Source organism: Passer domesticus, chromosome 15 (genome assembly GCF_036417665.1).
Source record: "Passer domesticus isolate bPasDom1 chromosome 15, bPasDom1.hap1, whole genome shotgun sequence".
Lineage (NCBI taxonomy): Eukaryota > Metazoa > Chordata > Aves > Passeriformes > Passeridae > Passer > Passer domesticus.
In genome coordinates this window covers 6,543,480-6,555,490 of record NC_087488.1, presented here as the reverse complement: position 1 = coordinate 6,555,490, position 12,011 = coordinate 6,543,480, and the positions used below count along the sequence as shown (strand labels likewise).

The following is a 12,011-nucleotide window of genomic DNA, read 5'->3' as shown; positions in this document are numbered from 1 at the left end:
ACAAGTGTGCAATCTGCTGAAGATTAATCTCTCTGCACCAAAGGTAGCAACATCTGTCAATATTTGTATCAAGAACTGGGAGAAAATTCCAAGCATAGAGATGTAATTGTTTTTGTTACAGAAAGGACAACCATCACCCACACACAAGCACATGCACTGGGGCACGTGCAGCCAGCTGTGAGGCTCCATTTCCAATGCACTTGAAAATGCAATTTTGCTGAATCTTTAGGCCATCTCTTGGAATTAAAACATTTAACCTCTAAATCTGCTTCCATGTGGAGCAATCTCAGAGCTTTACCTAAATGTTCACCAGTGTTAATCATTATGTTTATCTTTAAAGATAAGTAAAAAGGTATGAGTTATTCTGAAGGAGATGCAGATTTTCTACTGTAGTTTTCTTCTGAAAACTTCTTTCTTTTTCAAAACTTTCTCTGAGACCTTTGGTCTTATCTGAGAGAATTCTGGTGGGAAGTATTTTCCTCTTCCAGATGTATCCATTGATACTTACTTTTAAAAGTGTTATTCTTCTTCATGGTACCTGGGCAAGCCATTCCAATTTACATGACAAAGGAATACAACTGCTAAGTGCCTAAAACACCTGCCACAGATTGAAGAATTCTAGGTTCACTAGTGAGAGGTTGAATCATCCATTTATCATACATTCATACAGCACAGCTTTTAGAGAAATCTCTGACCCTTCCAGAGAGACGTTGCTGCAGTGTCTCCTGTCAAGGGAGGAGTCTGGTTCAAGATGTTTGCAGCTCTAAGGAAATCTAGTAACACTTCAAATGAAATATGATATATAAAATATGAATGGAATCAATTCCAAGTTGTATTTCAGTTGGAAGATCCATGGGTTGTGATCTGGGGTCTGTTTACAGCACACAGGCAGCAGGATCCCAACAGATAAATGTGGTCCATGGTGAGAGGCATGGGAGATGTGATATTTTCAGTGGTCCTTTCTGGGTGGATGTGAATGTGCTTTCTACTGCAGAATGCATCTTTTCAGACACCTTGGTGGCTCACAGTAACCTTGCTTATAAACTCTGGGTGATGGGCTTTATGCTCTATATGCTGTGTTGGTCATCCACACAAAAACTCTGTGTGTAGAAGGGCATTTGCACAACGCTTGACTTCTGATTGAGATGAAACACCAGAGTGAAAGGGTTCTCTCTGCTTCTGCCATGTGGCAGCCTTGTGACTCGTGTGCTGGACAGGCCTGAGGTTGGGGGGCTTCAAGAGGCCTGGGGGTCACAGGATCTTGTAGCAGAGTCTGCTCATTCCTCTGTGAAGTGAGAAGGAAGGACCAGGTTTCTTTCTCTTCAAGTCTCTCAGACAGCAGGCAGCCACCATTGTAAGCAGACAAGCCTTTTTGGAAGACTTTGGCTGCTTTCTGGTTTTGCTTTTCTTTTTCAGTTACACTGCTCTTTGCACCCCTGGTCCATTATGCCTTTGAGTGCCCAGTGCAGTTTGAGTTCTAAGTAATCACAAATCAAAGGCTTAGCGTTTGATTAGCAGACAAAAAAGGAGATGTTTAAGACAGAAGGGTTTTGCAGGTCTTAAGCCTGGTTCAGCAATTCAGTGATGCAATCTCTGTATTTTAAGGCTGAAGAGTAGGGACAGACATATCTCATTATTCTGAACCTGTTTCCTGCCTGGCAGTAGAGGTGGGTGGTTAAGCCTCATGCCCAGTTCTAACCTGTGGAGCTCTACCACTGTGTTAATACTCACTGCACGCTCTCACTGATGAAATATGAAAACATTTTGATGGTGCTTGGGAACAGGACATAGCAATAAAATTTGCTTTCTACTGTGCTATCTTACTGTTGTCTCCTGAGCAGCATATGCCAGTGCTTTGCTTGTTTGCTTCATCACTGCCTGTCTGTTGGGCAAACAGGTTGTTACAGGTAAATCTGCAGATGGTTTTCTCAGCTTTGATCCAATTTGTCTAATTTGTAGGTTCCTTGTGACTTCCTGCTTCTCCCTGAACTGTGAGACATAGCAATATTGGAGCCACATGAAAACACTGTGCGGCTCATTTTCAACTAGATTACCCCGAGCATGTAATTATAGCAATTAGTAAAGCTCCCTCTGTCTTTCAGCATTCTCCAGAAGACACCCTCCTCTTGCAAGTTGAGTAAAATGCCCTAGGTCAGTAGCTACACAGACAAGTCATTTAAGAAATGTCTTGATGTGACCAGGATAGGGTTTGCTGAGTGTAATAAAACAATATATCAGCTTGGCAAAAGATGTGTAATGATGTTGTTGTTTGGGATTTGGAACTGGAAAAAATGGAACCCTTTCTTTTACAGTTTTTCTTGCGAACTTTTTGCAGTGTTCTCATCCATTTCACTACTGGGGGAGATAATAAACATCACTGGAGAGCATTTGAGATGTTACTGAAAATATCTTTGAAGATAGCATCATTCCAGGCATATGGTTACTTGTCTACTTCATGCTTTGAAATAGAAACTTTTTTTGTTTGGCTTTTCTTTTATTGGCTAGTTTTTGTGGTGTGTTTTTTTTTGTTTGCTTGGTTTTGTTCATTAAAATATATATATTTTAGATTTAATTTAATTTCATTTATCTGCAAAAGCAGAACACTTGAAATTGTTAAATACACAAACCATTGGGGTTTGAATCCTGTAGGGAAACAAAATTTATGTTTAAGGCTGATTCCATACTGCAGTGGGTTCCTTCTTCCTTGTTGGCTTAGCTGACAGTCCACATGCCTGTGTCAGAGTTCAGCACTATTGAGAGCTGGCTTGATTTAGCATTTTTGAGGAAAAGACCATTCTGTGCCCCAGGAAAAATCTGTCCAGCACTATGGAGAAAACTGAGAACACCAAAAAAATGCAACCGTATAAATTGCTTCAGTTCAAGACCTGTGTTATTTTCGACATCACCTCCATCGTGGCTTGGTTTAACTGTTTTATTGCTTTAAACTCTTTTGGACCAAATCTCTTAGCTGTGAGTTCCGTGGATGGCTGGTAAAGAGGGTGTTCCATGGCATTCTCCTAGAGTAAATCGGAGATTTGGGAGTGTTGCAAGAGGTTACTGGATGGAGAATTGGTGACTGCTTCCCATATTTTTATCCTGCCTGTATATATATATATAACTTCAAAGAGATTTCAAGCAGAGTTTAGTACTGCAGCAGATTTCTTGCAAACTCTTGGCTTTCCTTGTGTCTTTGCAGGAGATGCTAGGGAGTGGGCAATTTTCCTCAGCAGGATATTTATATAGATGCGAGCTCTTGCGGCATGAACGCTCGCATGTATTGGTTCCTTCTTTTTATAGACTGGTGATCTGAAATAGAAGTGACTGGCAAAGAGAAATGTCTTGAGGCACTTGAGCATCTTAACAGAATACAAAACAGTCCATAATATATATTTACCTACCTAAACAACAGACCTCTTTCACGAGTCCTCTCTGAGGTTTAAGTGGAATTGTTAATGATTCTCACTGTTTTTCTCTCTCCAGATCTAATTTATCATATCACCTCTGCTTACAAGTTTTCTCAAGATGATCATTGCGCAGCACAGTTCTTTTAATATAACCAGTATGTCAAGAAGTGCAATCTGTAATGTGATCTGCCAAGCAGTGTGCCATCCTCTGCACTTGGTGTTTTTTACAAATCTCACCTTTTGAACTCAAGCTTGTAACAGAAATGTGCTGGTCTCTGAAGGTGCAGAAGTTCACCTCCCTCAGTGGTAGGGAGGGATGGTCACTGTAGTGCACTTGCCACCTGAAATATGGTATGGAATGTGAGCATGTGGTTTTCCTGCAGGGGGTTCTTTGTGTAGTTTAGAGACCCAGAACAGGCTATCAAGCATAAAATAGAAGGAGCTACCCAGGTTAAAAACAAAAAATAGTTTGTTTAGCAGGTAGGAAAAAGCTTGCTATGCTTTGTCTATAGAAAAAAAATAAAATTGTAAGCAAGGAATTTAATAAACCAAAGTTTGTAGTTTGCAGAATAGTGAAGTTAAGATTCTGTGAATGTGGAGCAAGCTTTTCTGCAGATCTGCACTTGCTCCATATTTGCTACTATTCTGAAGTGCAGGCCTGAACCTGTTTTTTTTTTATTTATTTTTTTTATTTTAGTTAAGAGGGGTTTTTGTGTGCTGGATTACCAGTCCTCTGAGTGTCTTGTGCATCCATAAGTACTGTTTTATTCCTTATATCCTTTGCATGCTTTGATGTACATGGAATCTTTATCTGTCCTAAAGTCCAGGATAGGATGGTGCATACAGAAACCTCACAGGTAAGGGATAAATTAATGCTAATGATTGAATTTATAATGTAGTTTGGAAACATTCTTTTTCAGTTTTTTTTTTTTTGACAAATGAACCTATTCAACAACTTTCTTAATCTACTTCTCTTTGCCTTTGCTCCATGGTTTCTCTTTTCTCCAAAGAGAAACAAGTCTCATATTTCAAGAGTTTTCTCCTGACCTTGCAGCTCAGCTTCTGAGCAACTCTGTGTTTTGATGTGTTTATTCAACCACATCTCTAAACAGCCTTATGACTTAGAAGAAATATATTGTCTAATTACATCTCTGAGCCATAGGCAATTGAGAATACTTACTTGGATGCATAACTGGCCAAAATATTTTATAACCATCCCTTATCTCTTGTGCTAAGCCTCACTACAACAAGATAGAATCTAAATGTTGTAAATAAGTCATTAAAACAAAGAAATTCCTTACATTTATAAAACAGATAACTCAGTTTCCATCTGCTTTTGCAGCAAAGCTTGTCTTGCTGAACTGGTTACATCACACATACAAGGCACACACAGTTTCCTTGCCACACAAGGTATGACCAACATCTTCCCAAGCCATTTTCCTTTCTGCTTTGATGTTGGTCTCCGAGGTAGCTGCCCCCAGAGCCGCAGGGGAGGCCCCTCCTGTGCTGAAGGCAGCAGCAGGATTGCCTTTTCCCAGCTGCCTCTCCTGTGTTTGAGCCCAGGTGTGGTTTGCCCTCCTGGCTGCCAGGACACACTGCTGCCTCCTGGGGAATCTGCTGCCCCAGCACCCCCAGACCCTTTTTCCTGGGAGCTTTTGGTTGTCCACGTTCTGTGGAACCACATGGGAATGTCTGACTGCTCTGCTGAGAGCTCTGTCCTCCTCTGCCCAGGCATGGCCACTCACCCTGGCTGTCAGTGGAGCTTTGTTTGCCTGTGGATTGTTCCTTGACCTTGGATGAGAATTGTGCCTGTGCTGTCACCATCAATAGCTGTGAGGGGGTGCACACAACCTTTTCAGCAGCCAGCTTGACCACGGGCAGATGCTTCTTCAGTGCAGACCTTAGTGACCTCAGCAGGTCTCTGTCGTTTTGAATTCTGTTCACAGTGGCTGTTTTGGTCTGTTTTAAGGTCCTCTGTACCAAAATAATAGTAGGATCAAACTATTCAGCAGCTGCAGTTTACTTTTTTTATCCAGATAGATGAGAAATGCGCAGAGAGCTGTGCAAAGTGTGCATGGAATCTAATAGAAGTAATTATCAAGAGATTCTTGGTCCAAAGCCACCATAATTATTATTTTACTTTTCACTATGAGGAGTTAAGCTGTTTATATTGTGCTGGGCAGGTGGAATTTTTTGTTTTTCAAAAAGGAACTTAATAACAATAGGAGTTAATTCTTACTGTTGTCATCACCAACTTTGCCAAGTCCTCTGGCTTTGTTATGTGTATATCAGCCATTGAAAAATTGTTTTTTTTAAAAAATAGACTTACGTCAGGGCCAATTCTAGTCTGGTCAGAATCTATCTGTAGCAAAATAAAACTAAAATATTCAATTCAATAAATAATTCTTTGTGTAGCTGGTCACTTCTATTCTCGCTGTCCTCTTGGAAAGAGTTTCTGTTCTGAAATGAGGGTTTCCATGTAGGGCTGCAGCAAGGTTTTCCTGTTCAGGATAATGATTTGACAAACCACTAGTGGAATGATGCTGTTGGGTTTTTTAATGCAAATTTGCTGGTGTGATCTCCGCGAGAAGATCAAAACTAATCATGCTGTGTTTGATAAGCTGCAAATGTAGTGAACAGTCAAAACTGTATGTTTTCTTACTTCAAAAAAAATCCTGTTGCTATTATAAATATAATTGACTGTGTTTTAAGACTCCAGATCTCTAAGATCAAGGATAACACAAAGGTTTTGCTCAATTTTGTCACCTGACAGAGATAAGAAACCTTGCCATTGATGCATCAATTTGTGTGTGCAGGACAAAATGAATATCCACAATTAGGCCTGCTGTACACAGTGTGTTTTTTTAATACATAGACCTTGCTGGAATTGAAGCCTCTGGGATGTTTGCCCAGGCCACCTGGAAATGCTTGGTATATCCACTGAAATGTGCAGATTACTTCTTCCTGTACACTAAAATAATCATGTTTTGATGTGTTAGATTTCCTGTCCTGGTGGGTAGCCTGTATAACACGTGTACAAGTTTGTCTGGGAAATTCTAGAATATCCTTTGCTCTCCGCATTGGAAAGCTATTGTAGAAAGGCCACTGGGTATTATCTCTTTTTGCTGAACTAAGAGATGACAGTTTCATTTCAAAGCTTGTTTTTCTGCCTGTTTGTAGTTAATTCTCACATTGTCTGAAACACATTAAAGATCTGTTCAAACAACAGCACAGATAAAAATGATTATAGAAACTACATATGCTACACAAATGTATGGTGTGTAAACGTTATGTAAAGAAAGGGATTTAATATTTTATTTTAAAGGAGTTCACACAAGGGTGAAATGTTCAAAGTTTCTTAAAAGTCAACATGTAAAGTGAGGTGGCTTTTTGTTCAGTAAGCCATTGTTGGGAAGCATACCCATAGCTATTAATTATATAGCAGTTCTAGTAACCTTGAAAGTTCTGTGTAATGTTTTTCTTTGGTTTTCTTTTCCTTGTTGATTTTTTTTTTTTAATTTTTGATAGGGGAGGCTTTTCTTTCTCCTTATGACAGAAAGATAGAGAACATGGTTATCTCAGAAAAAAAAGAAATTATTAGACAAGCATGATTGGAGATGAGGGAACACCCAAGGGACAACTTCACAAGCCTTTGCTCAGTCAACCATGCAATGAAATGCAACCTTGTGGAAGTAAAGGCACCCGAGAGGCACAGGCAAGGCATGGCCCAAAGTCCACAGTCTCCAAGTCTTCCGAAGGTGCAGCTTCATGCTAAAATACTTTAAAATTACTCTAGAGCAAACTGTGATTTGTTGCTGAACTTGCCAAAGCATATATATTCTGCTTCAAATCAAATGCATTTTTATTATAGCACAAAGATGAAAGTATGTACAATTAAGATTATTGAGTTTCATTGCTCTGGCAAATGAAAGCAGGGAAGGACTGGTCACTAGTCTGAGCTTGCAAGCCCTTAACACCTTACAGGGATCACAGTATAAGGTAAAAAAATTAAACAGTTTCTAACAGAACATGTCTGATTTGATTTGATGTTTCCTTTATTTCTTGAAATTAATTTTAACTATCATATAAGGAGTTGCAGACTAGATCAAGTAATATTTTTTTTAGTGTGTCACACAAACCCCCTCAAACTATTTTCTCATTAGGAAGCCTATTTATACTGCATCTATTTAAACAGAAGGCATTGATATCATCTACCAGGAAAATGATTTGTTGAAACTTGGCTGGATTCTAGCAGGTGTATTTTTATATTCTTTGGGGAAGTGGGCAATGTGACTGTGACAGTGACTTGGAGGAGTGGTGGTTCAGTGAGTGCTGGTGGGATCAGTGTGAGGCAAGTGTTTGATAGATCCTGGGGATGCAGAGGCTGTTTGCTCACTGTGTTTTCCGTGTGGGCAGTGATCCTACAGAGAGTCCCTGCTTGTGTGCCAGTGTTGTGGGACCTTTGGGGGAGCTGCAAAAGAGTGGGAAGGATTTGGCCTCACTGAAGGGGGGTGGGCAGTGATCCCACAGTCCGGAGCAGAACTGAGACACATCCATCTCCAGAGAGGCTTCAGCAGTGCAAGTCCATCCTCCTGCAGCCATTGGCTATGACTGAGCGATTACAGGAGTTTTACTCTGGATGTCACACTGAATGCAGCAGTCAGCCTCAAGTGGCAGTAAGTAGCCAGCTTCCCAGTGAAACAGGCTCGAGGTTGCCCAGGGAGCTCCAGGGGCTGCTCTGCACCTGGCACCCCTGTGTGCGAGGGAGCGGAGCGCCTCGTGCTGCTGGCTGCTCACCTCATTGTGCACTGGGGCATTCGCCATTTCTGTGCAGACTTTATCTCTGCAGGCAGATGGTAGCTCAGCAATGTCAGAGAATTCATTCATTAATTGGTTCTGATTCTTAGTCTCCTGAAAAAGTGAGCATTTAAATTTATTTTCAAAAAATACTAGGTGCAGGTTTTCCCTACCTGCTTGAGATGTCATGGGCTGTTTGATGTTATTTACATTCCATATAGGTTTGGGATTTTGGAAAGGTTTAATGATTTTAATTGTGTTTTGTAATGTCTTCTATTCCTGTATCCTGCATTGACTACTGCACCCAAAAATTAACTGGAAATACACCTAATGCCTGGGAAGTGGATTAGAAGTAGCATTCAGTCAGGCATAGATATCCATAACTGTTTGGTGGCTTTGCTCCAAACAGTTCCAGCAAAGAGATCTGCTTTTGCAGCTTCCCTCACAATTATAGACTGATATACAGATGGAGCAAAATGATTTCACTTTGTGTTGCAATGCTGTGGGTAACTATTTAAATTCCTGTGCTCTGAGCCTTTTAAAGGTTAGGAAAGATTGCACATGTACTTGTGTGGAGGAGTCCATGTTTGCTCTGAGGATGAACTGCCAAAGGGCATCCTGTGCTGTAAAATTCAACCAGTGAGTACAAGAATGGCTGGCTCACTCTTAGAGTGGTTTGTATAGTTAGGGCTATCATTTTGTAGTTCCATTGTAGTTGGAGAAGGTAAGAAAATGGAAATGTTGCTTCCCCTTGAGCTGATTACATAAAATAGCTCCCTAACGGCTTTCATTAGACAGTCTCATTTTTAACACTTGTGCAGAGAAGCAAGTAAGTAAAAGCACAAGAAAAAGTTGAGTGAAGGCCAGCAGCAAAGGTGGGGTCAATTTTTACTGAGAGATTTCCTCTAGCAAAGTCTGTTGTATGTGTAATGTTTGGTTAAAGAATTAGCAGCCATACCTTTTTCAAACAAACATCTGCCCCTCTGATCCATGTCATGTCAGTATGGCAGTTGAAAAGTTTTGGCAGCTTTTCTTCTTACATAATTTTTTAGACAGGTACTTGCTGTCTACAAGAACTTGCTGGTGAAAACCTTCTAATTAAAGTGTATTCTCTGTGCTGGTAATTTCAGAGCTGTCCTAAGCCAATTCTGCTTTCAACAGATTTTGTATTTTCAGGCTCAAGATAGGCTGCCTAAATCTTTGGCTCGTAGATAACTGTCGTCTTAAAAATAAAACTTAAGTATTTGAAATTCATATGAAGCTAGAATAGAAACAGCTTCTCCCCAAACTATGATTTGTACAAAACTTCATAGATAAAATTAAAGCAAATGCGTGTTTGCTCGTTTGAGCTTGCTGACATGTTTCCCACATGGTGCCTGGTGCGTGCTCAAAGGAGAACATTTTCTGTGCTCCACTGTGGCTTGTGCCCTCACATCCTTCTATCTCATGGTACAGCAGGAATGCAGGGGCGTGAGCTAGAAATGGATGTTGAAAGGGACTTGTATTTCTTGATTCAAGTTTTCTGTAAAAGATGGGCCGGTTGTTGAAATCTGTTCAGCACCTGGTCAGTGTTGTGGTAAAGCAGAGATAGAGCCCTGTGTGCCATCTCGGTTAGTGTTTGTTTACCTGCACCATGCTCTGCAGTAGCACCTTTCACACAGGCCTGGCTATGTGGTGCTGCAGCCAAATGGTACAAAAAGTCATCTGATATACAATGTAAGTTTTATTTTTGCTAGAAACAGTGGGCAGATATCAATGTCAAGTGGCTCAGCGTGTGTGACAGCAGCATTACATTCTGGTGTGTGAGTGTACCTCAGGTCCCCGACCTGTGCCAAGGTCTCCTTGTTGTACAAAAGTGACTGGAATATTGCTTCCCAGCGGTTGAAATTTGTGAATTACTGAGCTTTGAAACTATATGGCTGTTAATGTCACTCTTTTTGTTGTCAGGTTCTACTTTGACTGTCATTTTCTGGAAATGCTGGCCACAGAGAGGGCAAATGTGTGCCTGTAAAACCACTGCCTGCCTGCTGGCTCCACTTATATTGTGCATTCTAGGGGCTCTGCCAACATTTCCATGAACTCTTTCAGCTTCTGAGCTCCATGTGCTCCCTGCAGCACCCTGCTGACTTGCCACTTGGAATTGATGTGGAAGATCAGGGGCATTGCTGTGTAGGCAGTTAAACCTAGAGGTACGTTTGCACGTGATGCTCACTATTAGCTGAGAGCTCATTGTCTGCTTAAGATGCCAGACAGCAGGGGAATATGAACTTGCTGCTATTAAAAAATCCAGTATGGGGTGAGGAGTAGGCATGGTGCCCAGAACTCAGATGAAATTTTTGGCAGATCCTGCATGATCCCGTGACCAAGCACCGTGATGACCATGTTACATCTTGAATACGAGAGTCTCTCGTGGTGGCAGTGCAGAGTGGCTGCTCTGGGAAGCTCTGTGAGGAGGGGCAGGAAGAAAAGGCAGGGCCCTTTTTTTGGGCAGATCCCCTGGGCTGGTGTAGCTTTTGGGGGAGAGGACAGAGCCAGGAGTGCTGCTAGGGGTGCAGGAGCTGTGGAAAGAGCCCAGGCAGCACCAAGCTCCTGTGGCTGTGCTCTCCCAGCAGCATTCCAAATTGTTGTATTGCAGAGGCTTCATTTTCTTTCCTGGTTTGCGACCTGCTCTGGCAATGTGCACAGCTTGAATAGCCAAATACACATTATCAGGAATTTCAGACAGAAGAAAATGAGCCCTTTCTGCATTCAGTTACCATTTCTGTAACAGACTGGCAAGGTGTTGGAGCAGGGCCAGCTCTCTGTGCCAGAACAAACAACATTTCTGGGGCTGTGGAGCTACCCTGGTACTGTGTATTTAGTTAAGGGTTTAGCACTGGAAATGCTTGAACAATTAAGACTTCATTTCCTAAATGGAGTGCATTTTGTGATTACAGAAGAGAACACACTGGTTGGGATTTAGTGTATTTGGGGCTGAAAAATGGTCTTACACTGTGAAACCTGCTGTTTACAGTAGACTTCAGCTGACTGAAGACAAGAAAAAGCCAAGTTTTCCCCATAACTGTAGTTTCAAGAGTGAGATTTATCCATATCAAAGGAAGTTGCCTGATTTTGTAGCAAACGTAATTCAAAACATGCTTTCAAATTATAAAGGTTATTGTCTCCATTGTAGAGCAAGACAAAATATTGCTGTAGAGATCACTTTCTCTGCTTTCATTTGCATTTATATATTTTTTTATCATCCTCTTCACTAAGATTTTTCTATGTAGAGATTTCCTTATACCTTCTAAAGTTGATAATTATGATATCAAGCAGTTGCCATGGCAGATGAAATAAAAAATGTTATATTTTAAGATGGAATGCACTTATCATAATGAATTATTTGTTTTAATAATATCTTTGTTTACTTTTGTGGAGAAACAAAAGAAAGGTGAAAATAATTCTGAATATACTGAAGGCTTTTTTAGTTTTATTTCAGCTGTTTATGTGCAAATCTTTCACTGTTCTTTCTTGATTTTTATATTCCCTGTAAAGTGTTGAAGGGAATGGTGCATTACTACTGCAGGTGACATTAGCCACAGCAGTGTGAGCAGATGTGTCTCTGAAATTGTTTGGAAGTCATTGTTATCCCCTGGCTATTCCCCCTGCCCCCTCCCATGGACATAACTCTGTTTGGAACTGCTGCAAAGAGGACCTGAGGTGGAGAAGGTTTGTTTTCCAAGCAGTTTGTTATGGAAAATCTCAAGGTCTTTATGTGACAAAGTGCAATCCTTCAGCTCCGGAGCAGTGCTCTGTAGATGGCAGCATTGA

At 40.9% G+C, this 12,011-nt stretch overlaps 1 protein-coding gene across 7 annotated transcripts in view; it reads left to right on the top strand.

Annotated features, from left to right (window-relative positions):
- Positions 1–12,011, top strand: part of GRIN2A (glutamate ionotropic receptor NMDA type subunit 2A) — a 161,311-nt gene that overhangs the window by 41,281 nt on the left and 108,019 nt on the right. The window lies entirely within an intron of this gene.